A 21179-nucleotide genomic window follows, 5' to 3' on the forward strand; every position below is an offset into this window, starting at 1 on the left:
AATGATCATAAGACACAAACATGGATAAACATAAGCATAAATTTTCGAAAAACAGAAGAATAAAGAACAAGGAAATTAAAGAACGGGTCCACCTTAGTGATGGCGGCTCTTTCTTCCTCTTGAAGATCCTATGGAGTGCTTGAGCTCCTCAATGTCTCTTCCTTGTCTTTGTTGCTCCTCTCTCATGATTCTTTGATCTTCTCTAATTTCATGGAGGATGATGGAGTGTTCTTGATGCTCCACCCTTAGTTGTCCCATGTTGGAACTCAATTCTCCTAGGGAGGTGTTTAGTTGCTCCCAATAGTTTTGTGGAGGAAAGTGCATCCCTTGAGGTATCTCAGGGATCTCATGATGAGTAGGGTCTCTTGTGTGCTCTATCCTTTTCTTAGTGATGGGCTTGAGGTCATGCCTTCTCAGTTGAACCGGCTTTCCTCTTGAATCTCTCTTCCATTGAGCGCCCTCTTCACAAATGTCTGTGAGGACTTGGTCCAACCTTTGATCAAAGTTGACCCTTCTTCATGGCCACAACTTCATAGAAGTGGTCTTGATGCACCCTTGAGATGAATCTCTCCATCTCCCATGACTCGGAGGTGAAAGCTTTTGCCTTCCCTTTCCTCTTTCTAGAGGTTTCTCCGGCCTTGGATGCCATAAATGGTTATGGAAAAACAAAAAAGCAACGCTTTTACCACACCAAACTTAAAAGGTTTGCTCGTCCTCGAGCAAAAGAAGAAAGAAGAGAGTAGAAGAAGAAGAAGAAATGAGGAAGAAGGCAATGGCTTTTGTGTTCGGCCAAAGAGGGGGAGAAGTGGTGTTTAGGTTGTGTGAAAATGAAGGGGTGAAGAAGGGTATATATAGGAGAGGGGGGGCTCATGGTTCGGTCATGTATGGGTGGGTTTGGGAGGGAAAGTGGTTTGAATTTGAATGGTGAGGTAGGTGGGGTTTTATGAAGGATGGATGTGAGTGGTGAAGAGAAAGAAGGGATTTGATAGGTGAAGGGTTTTTTGGGGAAGAGGTATTGAGGTGATTGGTGAAGAAGAGAGAGGGTGGTGGGGTTGGTGGGGATCCTGTGGGGTCCACAGATCCTGTGGTGTCAAGGAAAAGTCATCCCTGCACCAAATGGCAAGCAAAATCACGTTTTGAGCCAATTCTGGCGTTAAACGCCGGGCTGATGCCCATTTCTGGCATTTAACGCCAGGTTCTTGCCCTTTTCTGGCGTTTAACGCCAGTCTGGTGCCCCTTTTGTGGCGTTAAACGCCCAGAATGGTGCCAGACTGGGCGTTAAACGCCCAACTGCTACTCTTACTGGCGTTTAAACGCCAGTAAGTTCTTCCTCCAGGGTGTGCTGTTTTTCTTCCTGTTTTTCATTCTGTTTTTGCTTTTTCAATTGATTTTGTGACTTTTCATGATCATCAACCTACAAAAAACATAAAATAACAAAAGAAAATATAACATTGGGTTGCCTCCCAACAAGCGCTTCTTTAATGTCATTAGCTTGACAGAGGACTCTCATGGAGCCTCAGAAATGCTCAGAGCTATGTTGGAACCTCCCAACACCAAACTTAGAGTTTGAATGTGGGGGTTCAACACCAAACTTAGAGTTTGGTTGTGGCCTCCCAACACCAAACTTAGAGTTTGACTGTGGGGGCTCTGTTTGGCTCTGATTTGAGAGAAGCTCTTCATGCTTCCTCTCCATGGTGACAGAGGGATATCCTTGAGCCTTAAACACAAAGGATTCTTCATTCACTTGAATGATCATTTCGCCTCTATCAACATCAATCACAGCCTTTGCTGTGGCTAGGAAGGGTCTGCCAAGGATGATGGTTTCATCCATGCACTTCCCAGTCTCTAGGACTATGAAATCAGCAGGGATGTAATGGTTTTCAATCTTCACCAAAACATCCTCTACAAGTCCATGAGCTTGTTTTCTTGAGTTGTCTGCCATCTCTAATGAAATTCTTGCAGCTTGCACCTCAAAGATCCCTAGCTTCTCCATTACAGAGAGAGGCATGAGGTTTACACTTGACCCTAAGTCACACAGAGCCTTCTTGAAGGTCATGGTGCCTATGGTACAAGGTATTGAAAACTTCCCAGGATTTTGTCTCTTTTGAGGTAATTTCTGCCTAGACAAGTCATCCAGTTCTTTGGTGAGCAAAGGAGGTTCATTCTCCCAAGTCTCATTTCCAAATAACTTGTCATTTAGCTTCATGATTGCTCCAAGGTATTTAGCAACTTGCTCTTCAGTGACATATTCATCCTCTTCAGAGGAAGAATACTCATCAGAGCTCATGAAAGGCAGAAGTAAGTCCAATGGAATCTCTATGGTCTCATTTTGAGCTTCAGATTCCCATGATTCCTCATTGGGGAACTCAATGGAGGTCAGTGCACGCCCATTGAGGTCTTCCTCAGTGGCGTTCACTTCCTCTCCTTCCTCTCCAAATTCGGCCATGTTGATGGCCTTGCACTCTCCTTTTGGATTTTCTTCTGTATTGCTTGGGAGAGTACTAGGAGGGAGTTCAGTAACTTTCTTGCTCAGCTGTCCCACTTGTGCCTCCAAATTCCTAATGGAGGACCTTGTTTCAATCATGAAACTTTGAGTGGTTTTGATTAGATCAGAGACCATAGTTGCTAAGTCAGAGGGGTTCTGCTTAGAATTCTCTGTCTGTTGCTGAGAAGATGATGGAAAAGGCTTGCCATTGCTAAACCTGTTTCTTCCACCATTATTGTTGTTGAAACCTTGTTGAGGTCTCTCTTGATTCTTCCATGAGAAATTTGGGTGATTTCTCCATGAAGAATTATAGGTGTTTCCATAGGGTTCTCCTAGGTAATTCACCTCTTCCTTTGAAGGGTTCTCAGGATCATATGCTTCTTCTTCAGATGAAGCATCCTTAGTACTGCTTGGTGCATTTTGCATTCCAGACAGACTTTGAGGAATCAAATTGACTTGTTGAGTCAATATCTTGTTCTGAGCCAAAATGGCATTCAGAGTATCAATCTCAAGAACTCCTTTCTTCTGATTTGTCTCATTGTTCACAGGATTCCTTTCAGAAGTGTACATGAATTGGTTATTTGCAACCATTTCAATCAGCTCTTAAGCTTCTGTAGGCGTCTTCTTCAAATGAAGAGATCCTCCAGCAGAGCTATCCAAAGACATCTTGGACAGTTCAGAGAGACCATCATAGAAAATACCTATGATGCTCCATTCAGAAAGCATGTCAGAAGGACATTTTCTGATCAATTGTTTGTATCTTTCCCAAGCTTCATAGAGGGATTCTCCATCCTTCTGTCTGAAGGTTTGGACTTCCACTCTAAGCTTACTCAATTTTTGAGGTGGAAAGAACTTTGCCAAGAAGGCATTGACTAGCTTTTCCCATGAGTCCAGGCTTTCTTTAGGTTGTGAGTCCAACCATGTCCTAGCTCTGTCTCTTACAGCAAAAGGGAATAGCATAAGTCTGTAGACCTCAGGGTCTACCCCATTAGTCTTGACAGTGTCACAGATTTGCAAGAATTCAGCTAAAAACTGATGAGGATCTTCCAATGGAAGTCCATGAAACTTGTAATTCTGTTGCATTAGAGAAACTAATTGAGGCTTAAGCTCAAAGTTGTTTGCTCCAATGGCAGGGATAGAGATGCTTCTCCCATAGAAGTCGGGAGTAGGTGCAGTAAAGTCACCCAGCACCTTCCTTGCATTGTTTGCATTGTTGTTGTTTTCGGCTGCCATGTCTTCTTCTTCTTTGAAGATTTCTGTTAGGTCCTCTATAGAGAATTGTGCCTTAGCTTCTCTTAGCTTTCGCTTCAAGGTCCTTTCAGGTTCAGGGTCAGCTTCAACAAGAATGCCTTTGTCTCTGCTCCTGCTCGTATGAAAGAGAAGAGAACAAGAAAATATGGAATCCTCTATGTCACAGTATAGAGATTCCTTGAGGTGTCAGAAGAATAGAAAAATAGAAGAAAGAGGTAGAAGAATTCGAACTTAATCAGATAGAGTTCGAATTGGGCATTGAGAAGGAGTGGTACTCCATAAAATAGAAGGATGTGGGAAGAGGGGAAAAGAATTTTCGAAAATTAATTAAAAAGTTTTTAAAAACATTTTGAAAAATTGATTGATAATTTTCGAAAACTCAAAGTGGAAAAAGAATCAAGTGATTTTTGAAAAAAGATTTTGAAATTAGAAATCAAAAAGATTTGATTGAAAACTATTTTGAAAAAGATGTGATTAAAAAGATATGATTGGTTTTAAAAAAAATGTGATTGAGAAGATATGAGTTGAAAACAATTTTAAAAAGATTTGATTTTAAAAATTAATAACTTGGCTATCAAGAAAAGATATGATTCAAACATTAAACCTTTCTCAACAGAAAAGGCAACAGACTTGAAATGTTGAATCAAATCATTAATTGATAGCAAATATCTTTGAAAAAGGAAAGAAATTGTTTTTGAAAACATTTGATTGAAAAGATATGATTTGAAAAAGATTTGATTTTGAAAAACTTTGAAAACTTGAAAAAAAATTGATTTGAAAACAAAATCCTCCCCCTTGTGCCATCTTGGCGTTAAACGCCCAGAATGGTGCACATTCTGGCGTTTAACGCCCAAAACTATACCCTTTTGAGCGTTAAACGCCCAACCAGGTACCCTGGCTGGCGTTTAAATGCCAGTCTGTCCTTCTTCACTGGGCGTTTTGAAAGCCCAGCTTTTTCTGTGCAATTCTTCTGCTGTATGTTCTGAATCTTCAATTCTCTGTATTATTGACTTGAGAAGACACAAATTAAAAATATTTTTTGGATTTTTAATAATCAAAATGCAACTAAAATCAAATAACAATGCATGTAAGACACCAAACTTAGCAGTTTGTATACTACTGACACTAATGAGAATGCATATGAGACACACAAAACACTCAAGTCAAGAGAATTTAAAGATTAGAGTAAGAAATCATCAATAACATCTTGAAGATCCTTAAGACACATGAATGCATGCAATTGACACTAAACTTAAAATGAGACTCTAGACTCAAACAAAAAACATAAAATATTTTTTTGGTTTTTATGATTTTATAATTTTTTTTTTGGATTTTTCGAAAATTATATGAAAATAGAAAATAAAGGTTTCAAAATTCTTAATGAGAATTCCAGGAATCATGCAATGTTAGTCTAAAGCTTTAGTCTAAAGGAATTAGACATGGCTAGCCAAGCTTCAGCAGGACATTGCATTCAAGAGCTAAATTGATGAGGATCAATCAGCTTTGGTGATGATAAGAACATCACCTTGAAACACTAGAATTCATTCTTAAGAACTCTGAAGAAAAATACCTAATCTAAGCAACAAGATCAACCGTCAGTTGTCCATACTCGAACAATCCCCGGCAACGGCGCCAAAAACTTGGTGTGCGAAATTGTGATCACTACTTTTCACAACTCAAATAATCCCTAGTAATGGCCCCAAGAACTTGGTGCTTAATACCATGGCATAGACACAACTTTGCACAACTAACCAGCAAGTGCACTGGGTCGTCCAAGTAATAAACCTTACGCGAGTAAGGGTCGATCCCACGGAGATTGTTGGTATGAAGCAAGCTATGGTCACCTTGTAAATCTTAGTCAGGCAGACTCAAATGGGTATAGTGATATACGAATAAAGCATAAAGATAAAGATAGAGGTACTTATGTAATTCATTGGTAGGAACTTCAGATAAGCGTATGAAGATGCCTTCCTTTCCGTCTCTCTGCTTTCCTACTGTCTTCATCCAATCCTTCTTACTCCTTTCCATGGCAAGCTTATGCAAGGGTTTCACCGTTGTCAGTGGCTACCTCCCATCCTCTCAGTGAAAACGTTCCTATGCTCTGTCACAGCATAGGCTAATCAGCTGTCGGTTCTCGGTCAGGCCGGAATAGAATCCAGTGATTCTTTTGCGTCTGTCACTAACGCCCCGCCTGCTAGGAGTTTAAAGCACGTCACAGTCATTCAATCATTGAATCCTACTCAGAATACCACAGACAAGGTTTAGACCTTCCGGATTCTCTTGAATGCCGCCATCAGTTCTAGCTTATACCACGAAGATTCCGGTTAAAGAATCCAAGAGATAAACATTAGAGCCTCGTTTGCTTGTAGAACAAGAGTGGTTGTCAGTCACTTTGTTCATAAGTGAGAATGATGATGAGCGTCACATAATCATCACATTCATCATGTTCTTGGGTGCAAATGAATATCTTGGACAAAGAACAAACGGAATTGAATAGAAGAACAATAGTAATTGCATTAATACTCGAGGTACAGCAGAGCTCCACACCTTAATCTATGGTGTGTAGAAACTCCACCGTTGAAAATACATAAGAACAAAAGTGGTCATTGGTTTTGGCCCCAGAGAGGGAACCAGAAGAACCAAGATGAAAATACAATAGTAAAAGGTCCTATATATAGAGAACTAGTAGCCTAGGGTGTACAGAGATGAGTAAATGACATAAAAATCCACTTCCGGGCCCACTTGGTGTGTGCTTGGGCTGAGCAATGAAGCATTTTCGTGTAGACACTCTTCTTGGAGTTGAACGCCAGCTTTTATGCCAGTTTGGGCGTTTAACTCCCATTTTGGTGCCAGTTCCGGCGTTTAACGCTGGAATTTCTGAAGGTGACTTTGAACGCCGGTTTGGGCCATCAAATCTTGGGCAAAGTATGGACTATCATATATTGCTGGAAAGCCCAGGATGTCTACTTTCCAACGCCGTTGAGAGCGCGCCAATTGGGCTTCTGTAGCTCCAGAAAATCCACTTCGAGTGCAGGGAGGTCAGAATCCAACAGCATCTGCAGTCCTTTTCAGTCTCTGAATCAGATTTTTGCTCAGGTCCCTCAATTTCAGCCAGAAAATACCTGAAATCATAGAAAAACACACAAACTCATAGTAAAGTCCAGAAAAGTGAATTTTAACTAAAAACTAATAAAAATATACTAAAAACTAAACCAAATATACTAAAAACATACTAAAAACAATGCCAAAAAGCGTATAAATTATCCGCTCATCAGAGTTCATAAACAAATAAAAGAGAAACTAAATTAAAAGAACATTGAACCTGGAATTGAGAAGAAGAAGAAATCCCAATCCTAAAACCTAAGATAGAGGAGAGAGCCTCTCTCTCTAGAGAACTACATCTAAAACCTAAAAATTATGTAAATGAGAAGTGTATGTTGAATGAATGGATTCCCCCACTCTGTAGCCTCTAATATGTGTTTTCTGGACTAAAAACTGGGTCAAAAATAGCCCAAAAATCGCCCTCAGCGATTTATGCAGTTGAAGTACGTCGCGTCAAGTGCGCGTGCCCGTCGCATAGCTGCATGGCCATGATAAACCCCATTTGTAGGGTTTATCTTCTGTTGAATTTAGGAGACTTTATCACCTTTTACCCACATTTATTCAATGAAATAGCATGGTTTGTAAATTCTCCTTTAATTGTGCGTAAGAGTGAATACATGCTTTTAGGACTCAAAATAGCTAAATTTAATTCACCTTGATTCCATTAGATGCCTTGATATATTTGTTAAGTATTTTCAGATTTAGGAGGCAAAGATTGGATCAAGAAAATGAAGGAAAGGCATGTAAAAATGGAGAACTCATGAAGAAATGTAGGAATTGCAAAAGCTGTCAAGCCAACCTCTTCGCACTTAATCGACCATAACTTGAGCTACAGAGGTCCAAATGATGCGGTTTCAGTTGCATTGGAAAGCTAACATCCGGGGCTTCGAAATAATATAAGATTTGCCATAGTTGCATTGTGCATAAAGGTGCGCACGTGCACGGTACGTGGACACGCCGATTTGCATGTTATTCATTAAATGCAAATTCGTGGCTAGCGAATTCTAAAGCCTTTTGGGCCCAATCTAACTCATTTCTAATGCTATTTAAGCCAAGGATTGAAGGGGAATTGACATACTTTACATACTTTTGATTATTAGCTTTAGTTTAGTTTTAGAAGTAGTTAGAGTTAGTTTCTAGAGAGAGAAGCTCTAACTTCTCTCTAGAATTAAGATTAGGATTAGGTTTAGTTCTTAGATCTAGGCTTTCATTCAAGATCTCTTCTACTTCTTGTTTTCAATTCCTTGTTATTGCAATCATCATTCTTCTATTCTTTTGTTGTAATTTTCTTTATGTTGTTCTCATACTTTGTTGTAGATCTACTCTTGCCTCTTCTACTTTCTTCCAATTCCATTTGAGGTAATTCATAATATTTGTGTTCCTTTTGATTGTTGTTGTTAATTTCTTACATTCAATTGTTGTTAGATTCTACTCTTGTTATCAATTTACTATGCTTTTCCTTTGTGCCTTCCAAATGTTTGATGAAATGCTTGGTTGGATTTTAGTATAGATTTTATTCCTCTTGGCCTAGGTAGAGTAATTAGTGACGCTTGAGTTATCTAATTCCTTTGTTGATTGATAATTAGAAGTTGCTAATTGATTTGGATACCACTAAAGCTAGCCTTTACCTTGGGAGTTGGCTAGAACTTGTGGAATCAAGTTAATTCATCCACTTGACTTTTCTCCATGGTTAGAGGTTAACTAAGTAGTAGCAATGAACAATTTGTGGTCACAATTGAGGAGGATAACTAGGATAGGACTTCTAGTTCTCATATCTTGCCAAGAGCTTTGTTAGTTGTTAGTTTATTTTCTTTGCCATTTATATTTCTTGTCTAAAATCTTAAAAACCCCAAAATATCTCATAACCAATAACAATAACACTTTATTGCAATTCCAAGGGAGAACGACCCGAGGTTCAATACTTCAGTTTATATATTTTAGGGGTTTGTTACTTGTGACAAACAAATTTTTGTATGAAAGGATTAGTGTTGGTTTAGAAACTATACTTGCAACGAGACTTCATTAGTGAAATTCTAGACCGTCAAAAATCCAATCATCAAAATGGCGCTGTTGCCGTGAAATTGCAATGGTGTTATGTTATTGGTTATTGTATATATGTGAATATTGTAAATAGCCTAATTTTTAGATTGCTTATTAGCTTTGCTAGTTTTAGGAATTGGTTTTCTTTGTTTCTTATTAGCTTTTGATTTTATTTTCTCTTTTCATTATGAATTCTCACTTTGGCTATGAGTTTGGATCTAACTATGTTGTAGGAGATGTGAATTTCAATGACAACATGCATCAAGGATGGGACAACCAAAGGTGGGAAGAGCCATATGCATGTGACCAATCCTCTTGGCAACAACCTCAACCAATGCAATATGAACAAGAGCCATTCCATGATGCATACCAATCCAATGGCTATGGTGAATCTCCTTGTGATTTTCAAGAACCACCACCATATGCCTATGAGCCATACCCTCAACATAACTCTCAACCATACTCACAAGCCTCTTTTCACCAAACACCCTCATATGACCTTAATCCATATCCACCCAACCAACCACCTCTTGAACCATATGAGCCATACATGGAACCACCACCATTCCAATATCAACACTTCTAAGAACCACCTTCAATGTATGAAAATTTTCAATCACAAGATGAATTCTACCTTCTACCACAACCTCACATGAAAGAATATTCATGTCCATCTATCCAAGAGCCATATGATCCTAATCATGATATCCAAATGGAACAAGAGTCAAGGGATCATCTCAAGGAAGCATTGGATCAATTTCAAGCAACCATGGAGCACGTTGTGCAACAAGTGGAAAAAGTGGAGAATGTTGAACTACCACACCCTAATTATGATGAACCACCCTCTTATTGTGAACCCTTCCTCCAAAACAATGAACCCTCCCATCTACCCCAACCTTAAATGGACGACATCCTTAATGTTCTTGTGCAAGGACAAGAGGAGATGACAAGGAATGTGCAACAATTCATGACCGCCTTGGACAAGGTGGTAAACCAGATAGCATCCCAACTTTTGGACACTCAAGGAACTCCCATGGCTACATATGGAGAATCAAAAGAAGAGCATAGCATGAAGGAGGGATTGGAAACTCCGGTGGAAAAGGAGGAATGCTACTTTGTGTTAGAACAATTGGAGGAACCTATGGTTATCGAAGAAGAGGAAGAAGTGGTTGAAGACTTAGGAGATGCAGAGCCCCCATGGGAACCTAAAGTTATAGACAACTCCTCCAAGAAGATTGAAATTGATGTTGAGGAGGAACGTGCACAACCTCCAAGGCATATCCCATATGAAGACTTGGAAGGAATGGAGCAAGAATTGAGTTCCCTTGGTGATGAAGATCAAGCATCAAATTTTAGTGGTGGTGAATCCTTTGAACTTGAAGAACCTTCTTTTGATAAGATAGAAAGCGATGTGGAGGTAGATTTCTCTCGTCCTCCCATTTATGATTTGAGTGATGGAGAAGAATTAGATGAAATTGACTAACAAAGGATTGAATTTGAAAAATCTTGTGAAGAGGTGGAAGTCTTTAGAAAAAGAAGGACGGGAGTTGAGTACGCTTTGTCAAGATCTTTGGAAGCTTCTTCGCCTAGGTTGTCATATATTCCTTTACTTGAGTGGGTAAAACTCATTTCTATTAGCTTTATTGTCCCACTTGAATATGGTTTGCTTGAAACGAATGGTCAACTTAGGATGATTTGGGGGATAAAGCATAAGAGAAGAATGTTTAGTGGATGGCATTGCAAATCAAGGCTCATTTTGGTTGATACTTCAAGGCTTAGATGAAAGGGTTGGGCTAGTGCTCAATTGAATAGGTCTAAAAGGAGAGTTTGGTATCACCTTGAGAATTCCTCTTACTTACCACCCAGATGGATTAATGATGATCAACCTCAAGACGGGTGTGAAAATAAAGTATGGGATTCTGGATTACAAGATGAAGACCACTTTTGGGAGCCCATGGTTTGTGAGGAACTCCACCCAAGCTTGGAGTTATTAATTTTGAAGAATGGTGCTTATTGGAGACTCAAGCATTGGTGGATGTTCCAAGATGAGTTTAAGCACAAGCCACCTTGAGAGGAGCTCCCCATAAGTCAAACTTAAGGACAATAAACAAAAGTGCTAGGTGGGAGACATCCCACCATGATAAAATCTTTCCATTTTCTCTTTTGTAAAAATTGGTAAAATTAGTTTAATTTCATGTTTTTATTGGTTTGTTGAGTTTAGTTGGTAGTATAATATGTTAAATAAGGTTTTAGGGTGTTTTGGTAGCTGTTTTGAGGTTTGGAATGCTTGGTTTGGTACAAGAACTTGGAAAAATTTTGAAAAACAGAGCACCACCCATGCGTATGCGTACATGGCGCGTACGCGCGCTTCGGGTATTTTCGACCATCCACGCGCACGCGTACATGGCGCGTACGCGTGGATGCAAAAACTTCTTCCCCAGCCAAAAACCCAAGAGTTAGGCCTACACTGCGCGAACATTGGGCCTAAGGCACAACCCAACCTGCGCGTACGCGTCCATAAAGCTAAATGCGCAATGCACACGCATGCACGCTGTGCGTGCGCGCGTTGATAGCGTCACTTGCCCTCATGGTATATTTTCCAGAGAGTTGGGCCATCCTTGGGCTGACGATGTGCCCTGCGCCTAATCCCACCCACGCGTGCGCGCACCTAGCGCGTACGCGTCCTTCTATCAAACTGTGAATCGACGCGTGAGCGTGCATGACGCATCTGCGCCCCCTACTGATCTGAGCATCCACACGCAAGCATGGATGACGCGTCCGCGCCGGTAAAAAAAAAGAGTTTTTTCCCTCTTCAATTTTCTTTTGTTTATCGCATTTGTATACTTCTCTCCTTTACATTTCAAATTTGATTTTATAGCATGTTTTCATTTTTTTCTAAGTCTCATCTTAATAATGGTGTTGAACTTTTCTACTCAATTATTGAGACTCTCTTGTATTATTTTGGTGCTTCGTGTCTTGTTGCATTAATTGTAATAATTATCCTACACACAAGATTAGTGCTTTAGTCCTTCCTAACTCATTATTCTTTGTTCTTGTGCCTCATTCTCATTGAGTTAGGATGGGACCAACTGCTATCATGCTTATCACTAATCTTGCTTGTGTCAATTCTTATTTGATCTTGATGCTCAACATGCTCTTCATGCTTCGATTTCACTCTTGCATCAAGTATTAGTTGATATGCTCTTTGCCTATATTGCTTCCTCACTTACATGCTTAGCTACCAAGTACTTGAGAACCCTACTTTTATTTGGTATTAGCCCCCACCTATGTTCTATTCGCTTTCATATCTTTGTTATAGGCTTAATTTTCTTTATTTTTCTTCCCTTTTAGTTTGGCCACCAAGAAGGAAGAAAAGGAAAAGCTTTTAAATGGGGCAACGAACAAGGCATCTGCATAACCTTTCGAAGAAGCTCATCAATTGTAGCAACCTATCCACCTTGCTCTTTTTTGCATGCACTGAGGACGGTGCAATCTTCAAGTGTAGGGAGGTCGTTCGACCGATCTCCATGGGTAACAATTTTCTTTTCAACACCAATTTTTTATTTTCTTTGTTAGATTAGTTATTGCATTGCATGATAGGTTGCATGTTAGTTAGAATTTGTACATATTTTTACCACTTCTTTCTTATTAGGACTACTTGGTTATGGTGATGATTTCTTTTCCAAGAAATTATTTTTTAGGGCACCCTACCAATTTGAAAAAATTTTTGTTGAACTTGCTTGAAAGAATTTATTTTGGAACATGGTTTTTGAGCTAAGAACACAAGCTTGTGAGATTTGAGCCTAATGGTGTGGTTACATCTTATAACCACTTATTTTTCCTTCTTCTGTGCATTATTCTCTTTCTATGATTTTAATCTTTGATTTGTTTGATTCTTTATGTCCATTATTTTGTGTATACATACATTTATATGATTGAGGCCATCATTTCATTTAGCTCACTTACCCAAATGGCCTTACCTTTTATCTTCCATTGTTAGCAAATTTGAGCCTATGCTTAACCCACTTGTTCTTATTTTAGCACATTACAAGCCTTAAAGTGAAAAACAATAATTGTCCTCTATTTGGATCTTTGATTAGCTTAGGCTAGTGTGTGTGAGTATCATTCAAGTGTGGGAACCTTGGGACATTGGGGGAGTAAAACGGTAGTTTGTATTTTTATTAGAAATATTGGGAATTAGGTACATACTCATGTATTAATTAAAACGTATAGACCTTATGCATTGATGTTCTTGTATGTAGCTTGAAAGAAAGAAAAATAAAAAATGAGAAAAAATAAAAGAAAAAGAAAAAATATAATAAATGTGAAAAAGAAAAGAAAAGAAAAGAAAAATAGAAAAAGAAAGAAAAAGAAGAAAAACAATAAAAAGGGGAACAAAATGCCCCAAAGTGAAGCTCAAAAAAATCAATGCATATGCGTTCTGATCAAGGAAAAAAATGCATGAGTATGAGGAGAAAAAGTGAAAAATGGGTAGCCAGGTTAGCTTTGAAATTGTATAGGATGTCATAGGTTATGTGAGAAGTTTAAGCTTATCAAAGATTCAAATTTCAAGCTCACTTGACCAAATATGCATCCTTACCTTGACCCTAGCCCCATTACAACCTAAAGAAAAGACCTCATGATACTCGTATGCATGCATGAAATATATGTTGATTGTTAGAAGAAAAACAAATCTTAGAAAGCATGATTAGGGGAGAATTGAGAGAATCGAGCCTACACACTTGAGCGACTAGAGTGCAAACACTTTCGGTGAGGGTTCGATGCTCAATTCCGTTATTCCCGGCTTTCATAAGCTTTCTTCTTGCAAGTCTATTTGAACTTCATTTTTTATACTTGAATTGGTAGGATTCATGAATCGTTATATGATCTTGGCCCTACTTGTGCATACATGCTCTTGGAGGATTGATTTATTTTTAACCAAGTAGGTAGAATCATTTTTCATTTAGTTTCATTCATATAGATAGATGCATTTAGGTTATTTGCATTGAATAAATGTCATACCCCTTGTTTCATTCTTGGTTTAAGCATGAGGACATGCTTGGTTTAAGTGTGGGGAGGTTGATAAACCCCATTTGTAGGGTTTATCTTGTGTTGAATTTAGGGGACTTTATCACCTTTTACCCACATTTATTCAATGAAATAGCATGGTTTTGTAAATTCTCCTTTAATTGTGCGTAAGAGTGAATACATGCTTTTAGGACTCAAAATAGCTAAATTTAATTCACCTTAATTCCATTAGATGCCTTGATATGTTTGTTAAGTGATTTCAGATTTAGGTGGCAAAGATTGGATCAAGGGAAAGAAGGAAAAACATGTAAAAATGGAGAACTCATGAAGAAATGTAGGAATCGCAAAAGCTGTCAAGCCGACCTCTTTGCACTTAATCGACCATAACTTGAGCTACAGAGGTCCAAATGATGCGTTTCTAGTTGCATTGGAAAGCTAACATCTGGGGCTTCAAAATAATATAAGATTTGCTATAGTTTCATCGCGCATAGAGGTGCGCACGTGCACGGTACACGGACGTGCCGATTTGCATATGATTCATTAAATGCAAATTCGTGGCCAGCGAATTCTAAAGCCTTGTGGGACCAATCCAACTCATTTCTAATGCTATTTAAGCCAAGGATTGAAAGGGAATTGACATACTTTACATACTTTTGATCATTAGCTTTAGTTTAGTTTAAGAAGTAGTTAGAGTTAGTTTCTAGAGAGAGAAGCTATAACTTCTCTCTAGAATTAGGATTAGGATTAGGTTTAGTTCTTAGATCTAGGCTTTCATTCAAGATCTCTTCTACTTCTTCTTCTCAATTCCTTGTTGTTGCAATAATCATTCTTCTATTCTTTTGTTGTAATTTCCTTTATGTTGTTCTCATACTTTGTTGTAGATCTACTCTTGTCTCTTCTACTTTCTTCCAATTCCATTTGAGGTAATTCATAAAAATTGTGTTCCTTTTGACTGTTGTTGTTGATTTCTTACATTCAATTGTTGTTAGATTCTACTCTTGTTATCAATTTACTATGCTTTTCCTTTGTGCCTTCCAAGTGTTTGATGAAATGCTTGGTTAGATTTTAGTATAGATTTTATTCCTCTTGGCCTAGGTAGAGTAATTAGTGATGCTTGAGTTATCTAATTCCTTTGTTAATTGATAATTAGAAGTTGCTAATTGATTTGGATACCACTAAAGCTAGTCTTTCCTTTGGGAGTTGGCTACGACTTGTGGAATCAAGTTAATTCATCCACTTGACTTTCCTCCATGGTTAGAGGTTAACTAAGTGGTAGTAATGAACAATTTGTGGTCGCAATTGAGAAGGATAACTAGGATAGGACTTCTAGTTCTCATATCTTTCCAAGAGCTTTGTTAGTTGTTAGTTTATTTTCTTTGCCATTTATATTTCTTGTCTAAAATCTCAAAATCCCCAAAATATCTCAAAACCAATAACAAGAACACTTTATTGCAATTCCTAGGGAGAACGACCCGAGGTTCAATACTTCAGTTTATAGATTTTATGGGTTTATTACTTGTGACAAACAAATTTTTGTATGAAAGGATTAGTGTTAGTTTAGAAACTATACTTGCAACGAGACTTCATTAGTGAAATTCTAGACCGTCAAAAATCCAATCATTAGGCCACTATGGAAAATTGTATATCTTTGCGAAGTCCCAAATGTTAGCTTTCCAACGTAACTGAAACCGCCTCATTTGGACTTTTGTAGCTCGAGTTATGATCGATTGAGTGCGAAGAGGTCAGGGCTGACAGCATTAGGAATTGCTTCAATTTCTTGTATTCCTTCCAGTTTTGCATGCTTTCTTTCCATTCTCTAAGCCATTCCTGCCCTGTAATTCCTGAAATCACTTAACACACATATCAAGGCATCAAATGGTAATGAGAGAGGATTAAAATTAACTGAATTAAGACCAAAGAAGCATATTTTCAATCATAGCACAAAATCAGGAAGGAAAATGTAAAACATGTGATTTACATGAATAAGTGTGAAAATAGTGGATAAAATCCACTCAATTAAGCACAAGATGTACCACGAAATAGTGGTGCATCAAATTTTTCCACACTTAAACATTAGCATGTCCTCATGCTAAGCTCATGAGAAGCTATAAGAGTGAAGAGAAATGGTAGAATATATGAAATGCAACCTATCTATATGATTGAAACTAAATGTGAAATGCTTTTACCTACTTGGTTAAAAAAAAATAGATAAACCTTTCAAGAAAAAATATGAACTTGATTTCACTAATTCAAATCATAAAAATGAAGTACAAATAACTTGCAAGGAGAAGATAGCTCATGAAAGCCAGGAACAAGGAATCGAGCATCGAACCCTTACCAGAAGTGTATACACTCTAATCGCTCAAGTGTTTAAGGTTGGATTCTCTCAATTCTCTACTAATCTTGCTTTCTAAGGCTTGCTCTTCATCTAACAATCAACAAAAATTTAATTCACCAATACACAAATCAAGAGGTATTTTGAGGGTTGTAATGGGGTTAGGGTCAAGGTAGGATTGTATTTGGTCAAGTGGACTAAAATCTGAATACTTAATTAACCTAAACTTTCCACCTAACTTAAGACAATCCATGTAATTACAATGCAAGATCCAACTGCCCGTTAACTATGTTTACCACACATTCATGCATCCCAAATTTAAGTATAACTCATATGCATTGATATTATTACTTAACTTGGGGCATTTTGTCCCCTTTTTTTGTTGTTTGCTCTTTTTTTTCTATTTTTTCTTTTCTTTTGTTTTTTATCAATTCATATGATTAAAGTATTGAATGCAATAATATGTGCTTAATTATTATTTTGCACATTTTCACAAGAATATACACACCTAATTCTCAAACCAAATGTTTTCAATTCCAATTTTTTCCACACATAATTCATGAGAACTCTCACTAGTCTAAGCTAACCAAAGATTCAAATTAAGGACATTATTATTTTTCGCTTAGAGTTAATGATGTGCTAAAAATAAAGAACAAATGGGGTAAAATAGGCTCAAATTGGTTTGCAAAGGATAATGAAAGGGTAAGGCCATATGGGTATGTAAGCTCAGAGAAACAAAGGCCTCAATCATATAAGTGCATGCATACATCAAACAATGGAAATATAGAATTAAGCATGACAAAGATCACAATTTTAGAGAGAACAACACACACCAAAACAAAATATTGGTTGATAAAATGCAACCAATCAAATGGGCTCAAAATCTCACTGGTTTTGTGTGTTCGAGCTCTAAACCATGATCCAAAATAAAATTTCTTCAAACAAATTTAACAAAAGTTTTAATTCAAATTAGTGAAATGCACTAAAAAGTTTCTTGAAAAAGAAAATATTACTTCAACCAAGTAGTACATAAATGCAAGCAACTAACAAACTATGCAATCTATTATGCAATGCAATAACTCAATAACAAAGAAGACTAAACATTGGTGTTGAAAAGAGAGTAACTGACCTACGAAAGTCAGTATCGACCTCCCCACACTTAAAGATTGCACCGTCCTCGGTGCATGCTGAGATGTGCAAGTGGATGGGGGTGTGAGCTACAACTGTAGTGCATTCTCTAAAGAATGTGCATATGGACTTGTTTGTCTCCCTATTCAGAAGCTCTTCCGTTTCCCTTCTTGGTGGCCATCCTGAAAGAAGAGAAAAAGGAAGGGAAAGAGCCCACAAGTAAAGATGTGAAAAGAAATAAAACATATGTGGGCTAGTGCAAAATAATAAGGTTCTCAACTACATGGTAGCTACAACATGTAAGTGAGAAAATAATAGAAGCATAGGACATGGCAACTAATTAGCAAAAAAGTCAAGGAGCACCCAAAATAATGAAAGAAATATGCAACAGTTGAGTAAGAAAATTTTTAATACCAATGTGAGAACAACAAATATAGAAAAGGAAGGGAGAAGAAACAATAAAGTTAAAATGCCATGAATGCGAGTATGCAAATGTAAAATAGAAGAAAAGAAAGGGAATAAGGATGAGAGGGGAGGAGAAGAGAGAAGAGAGAAGAGAGAAGAAAAAATTTGGATTGAGAGAGAGAATTAGGATTTGGAAATGAGGGAGAAAGAGAACTGGCGGCGCGCTGGTTTATTGAGGTGTTGCAACCGACGCGAACGTGTACTGCGTGCGCCCGCGCAGGTCGCGTGAAAGAGAGGGACGCGTATGCGCGCTGTACGCGTACGCGTGATAGGGGTTGTGCCGCTAGCGCGAGTCTAGTCCCGTGCACACACAACCCTCTGTAACTCTTGCATTTGTGGAGAGAAGGTGTGCAACGCGTGCGCGTGGGTGACCAAATGGGCAAGGTGACGCGTACGCGTCCCTGACGCGTACGCGTGGAGCAGGTTGTACATCTAGCACAATACCAGCGCCAAGCCGGCACAACAATCGGCCAAGGCATACACTTACGCCGATTTTCAGGGGACGCGCGCGCACCATGCACGCTGCCGCGTGGATCGCCCAAATCGCACTGGACGCGCTAGCGTGCAGTACGCTTACGCGTAGGGGTGGTGTTTTTTGTCTATTTTTTTAATGCGAAATGCAAAATGTAGAATGCAGATGAATATGCAGAAATTATGAATGAACACTAATAAAAATAAAATAAAATAAAACTAAGAAGAATAAAAATGAAAGATCATACCATGGTGGGTTGTCTCCCACCTAGCACTTTTAGTTAAAGTCCTTAAGTTGGACATCTGGTGAGCTCCTTGTCAGGGTAGCTTATGCTTGAACTCTTCCAGGAATCCCCACCAATGTTTGTACTTCCAGTAGCCTCCGGAATCCCAAACTAGGCACAGAAAGCCTTCAAGCAAGTGGAAGCAAGTGACAAGGCCCCAAAAGTATTGATTGTTGGAGTGAATTCCAGGGTCCCAAACCTTGCTGTTGCACCCGTCTTCTTGTTGAGCAATATTGTTCCATCCGGGTGGCAAGCAGTCTGAATTCTCACTGAAGCGGCCAAACAACATCCTAGACCCATTCAATTGAGCTCTACACCAACCTTTGCATTTAAACTTTGAGCACACAACCATGTTGAACCTTGCTTGACAACTCCAACCACTAACCATCTTCCTCTTACTCTTAATGCCACAAAGAGCTCTAAGTTGACCATCCATCTCTAGTAGCCCATATTCAAGTGGGAAAGTAAAGGTTAAGGATAAGAATTTTACCCACTTGAATGTTGTATTGGACGGTAATGGCTTTAGGAGAGGTGCTTCCAGTGATCTTGCAAGCTCCACTCCCTTGTGCTCTTCTTTGAATTCTTTCACCTCTTTGCAAGCTTCTTCAATATCAACCTCTTCCTCTTGGTAGCTTTCTTCCAATTCAATCTCTTCTTCATTGTTTACCAAGGGTATGGGAGGTTGTGCTTCTTCTTCCTTAATCTCCATATCTTGATCAACCTCTGCAAAGTCTTTAACCATGATATGTCTTGGAGGTTGTACACCTTCCTCAACATCAACATCAAATACCTTGGAAGGAGGCTCTATGACTTGACTTTCCCATGGAGGTTCCACATCTCCTAAGTCTTCAACCACTTCCTCTTTAACTATTGCGACTTTGTCCAGTTATTTTAATATAAAATCGTACTCCTCCTTGATTATTTTTTTTCCATGACAACTCCCTTCAACTACTCCTTCATCTTCAAGGGTCTCTCTTACCTTCACATTTTGGGTATCTTCTTGCTCCTCTAGAAATAAGGTCCCGTGTAATCGATCCATTGCATTCCTAAGACAATCTCTTTTCTCTTGTTCCATGTCAATAGCATCATTGGGATCATGTTGCTCATAGATTGATGGATGTGGGTGCTCTTCCATAGAGGGTGGTGATGGGATGGAGAGATCATTATGTGGTTGAGAAGGAAGTGCACTAGAGCTTGAGGTTGAGTATTCGAGGTAGAGGATTGGTCCATGTGGGATATAAGATTTTAGAGTTTAGAAGTGAGACCAATGAGAGAGGTAAGTGTGTTCTCTATGGAGGTTTGGGGTGGATAGGAGGGTTCATTATTTTGGAGAAAGGGTGCATGGTAGGAAGGTGGTTCTTCTTGGTAAGGGCATGGAGATGGTGAACATTGAGGTGGTGGCTCATGAGAGTAATTATGTTGGAATGGGGGTGGTTCTATGTATGGTTCATTTGGCTCATAAGGTGGTTGGTATGGTGGATACGTGATGAGCGGATAATTTGTACGCTTTTTGGCATTGTTTTTAGTATATTTTTAGTATGAACTAGTTAGTTTTTAGTATATTTTTATTAGTTTTTAGTTAAAATTCACTTTTATGGACTTTACTATGAGTTTGTGTGTTTTTCTGTGATTTCAGGTATTTTCTGACTGAAATTGAGGGTCCTGAGCAAAAATCTGATTCAGAGACTGAAAAGGACTGCAGATGCTGTTGGATTCTGACCTCCCTGCACTCAAAGTGGATTTTCTGGAGCTTCAGAAACTCAATTGGCGCGCTCTCAACGGTATTGGAAAGTAGACATCCTGGGCTTTCCAGCAATGTATAATAGTCCATACTTTGCCCGAGATTTGATGGCCCAAACCGGCATGGCAAATCAGCCTCAGAATTTCCAGCGTTTAACGCTGGAACTGGCATAAAACTTGGAGTTAAACGCCCAAACTGGCATGAAAGCTGGCGTTTAACTCCAGAAAAGGTCTCTACACATGAAAGCTTCAATGCTCAGCCCAAAGCACACACCAAGTGGGCCCGGAAGTGGATTTTTCTGTCATTCACTCATTTCTGTAAACCTTAGATTACTAGTTCACTATTAATAGGATCTTTTGACATTGTATCTGCACCTCATGACACTTTACACATTTCTTTGTATACCTTCCACGGCATGAGTCTCTAAACCCCATGATTGGGGGTGAGGAGCTCTGCTGTGTCTTGATGGATTAATGCAATTACTACTGTTTCTTATTCAATCATGCTTGCTTCCCTTCTAAGATATCACTTGTTCTTAACCCGGATGAATGTGATGATCCGTGACACTCATCATATTCTCAACTATGAACGTGTGCCTGACAACCACCTCCGTTCTACTTTAGATTGAGTAGATATCTCTTGGATTCTTTAATCAGAATCTTCGTGGTATAAGCTAGAACTGATGGCGGCATTCAAGAGAATCCGGAAGGTCTAAACCTTGTCTGTGGTATTCTGAGTAGGATTCAATGATTGAATGACTGTGACGAGCTTCAAACTCCTGAAGGCGGGGCGTTAGTGACAGACGCAAAAGAGTCACTGGATTCTATTCTGGCCTGATTGAGAACCGAC

At 38.8% G+C, this 21179-nt stretch overlaps 1 non-coding gene across 1 annotated transcript; it reads left to right on the forward strand.

Annotated features, from left to right (window-relative positions):
- Positions 1-3205: 3205 nt before the first annotated feature.
- Positions 3206-3313, forward strand: LOC130964872 (small nucleolar RNA R71). The gene has a single exon (XR_009080939.1). It is a non-coding gene; the product is annotated as a small nucleolar RNA R71 (small nucleolar RNA).
- Positions 3314-21179: the final 17866 nt, after the last annotated feature.

This window comes from Arachis stenosperma, chromosome 2 (assembly GCF_014773155.1).
Source record: "Arachis stenosperma cultivar V10309 chromosome 2, arast.V10309.gnm1.PFL2, whole genome shotgun sequence".
In the NCBI taxonomy this organism is placed as follows: domain Eukaryota; kingdom Viridiplantae; phylum Streptophyta; class Magnoliopsida; order Fabales; family Fabaceae; genus Arachis; species Arachis stenosperma.